General features: G+C 47.7%; 1 non-coding gene across 1 annotated transcript; it reads left to right on the top strand.

Annotated features, from left to right (window-relative positions):
* The first annotated feature begins 555 nt into the window (after positions 1 to 555).
* LOC116092746 lies at positions 556 to 699 on the top strand. Its single transcript, XR_004119462.1, has one exon. It is a non-coding gene; the product is annotated as a small nucleolar RNA SNORA48 (small nucleolar RNA).
* Positions 700 to 1353: the final 654 nt, after the last annotated feature.

Raw genomic sequence — 1353 nt, 5'->3', positions numbered from 1 at the left:
CTCAAACTAGAGGCCAGCTAATCTTAAACAAGCCTTGGTTAAGCCATATTTGCCAACTACAGATGACACATTTAGTGTAACACACCAATACATTTTGGAGAGTCTAACAGTCTTCAAGTAGGTACTGTCTAGAAGTGGTGACATTTGCATAAGTTGCCTGGACTTAGGACTTAACACATTGCAAGGTACAGTGTCTTTCCATATGTCCTTCAACTCACCGTCATCACCACCACTTTATTATGGTTGCTTTTCACCATTTAAGCAAAAAAAAAGAAAAAAAAATGCTAGATTCGAAGTGAGGAGCCTTGCGCAAACTAGCACGTAAGTACAGAAAGCAGGGTTTAAGCCAGGCAAGTACAGCTAGCCCTGGCCATTGAATAGAATCATTGGTTTCCACCCAAACTTCACACCGTAGTTGCCTACTGGTTTTAAAACCTGCTATACATCTCTAGGCCCTTTTCTGGAGGTTCTCATTCGGTATTTCCATAATTCTATTATATATATTCTGTAATATATATATATAATTATATATAATATATGTAAATAAATTAGTACACCCCCTGGCAATGGGCAAAGAGACACTGTATTGGTGGTGGTGTTCTTCTGTCAGTCAGGGCCTGAGCAGATGGCAGTCCTGTGTTCATCCTAGTTTGATGCCTGGCTTGGTGGCCAAAGCTGTCTGATACCTAGGACTCATAAAAATCAAATCAAATCAAATCCAGGCAGCCATGCTACCCCCAGACATGACCCTCCAGTGCAGATCACAAGTAGGCCATAGACACCAACTTGCTGCCAGGCCATGCAGCACAGATGGAGGATGTCACCCAAGGGCCCTCCAGCCACATGCCCAGCCTGCAGTGGGAGCCATCCCAATGTATGAGCATGTACTGGTCATAGGGGAGAGAAAGAAGGGGAGCAGCTTGAGCATTATGAAGTGAGATGGAACTGAAGGCTCAAGGGAGAGAGTAGCCTGTTGTGAATGTGCAGCCCTGCCACTAGTGGCCTTGGTGAAGTCCCAGCCTGAGCTGCCACCGAAGACCATGTCTGGGTATGTGGCTGTGCCACAACCGGGGTCAATGTTAACCTATATCCGTGGCTCATATTACCACTGTAGAACATGGGGACTCCCTGGTCAGGGCAGCAGCCAGGGACCAGGTGGATGTTCAGAGGCTGTGCCTGGTTGGCCATTGGATGGAGCACTCTGGAGAACTGGCCTTATCTCTCACTGCTGGCAGAGCTTGAGAGAGCAGGCCCTGTGCATAGTGGAGCAGGCAGCATAGTGGAACTAGGCCTGTGACTGGATTATGAGTGAGCAGGCCCTGAGGGTGGCAGTGTGGGAGAGCTGAGCCTGCC

This window comes from Mastomys coucha, unplaced genomic scaffold (genome assembly GCF_008632895.1).
Source record: "Mastomys coucha isolate ucsf_1 unplaced genomic scaffold, UCSF_Mcou_1 pScaffold15, whole genome shotgun sequence".
Taxonomy (NCBI): domain Eukaryota; kingdom Metazoa; phylum Chordata; class Mammalia; order Rodentia; family Muridae; genus Mastomys; species Mastomys coucha.
This window is presented reverse-complemented; position numbering and strand designations above follow the sequence as displayed.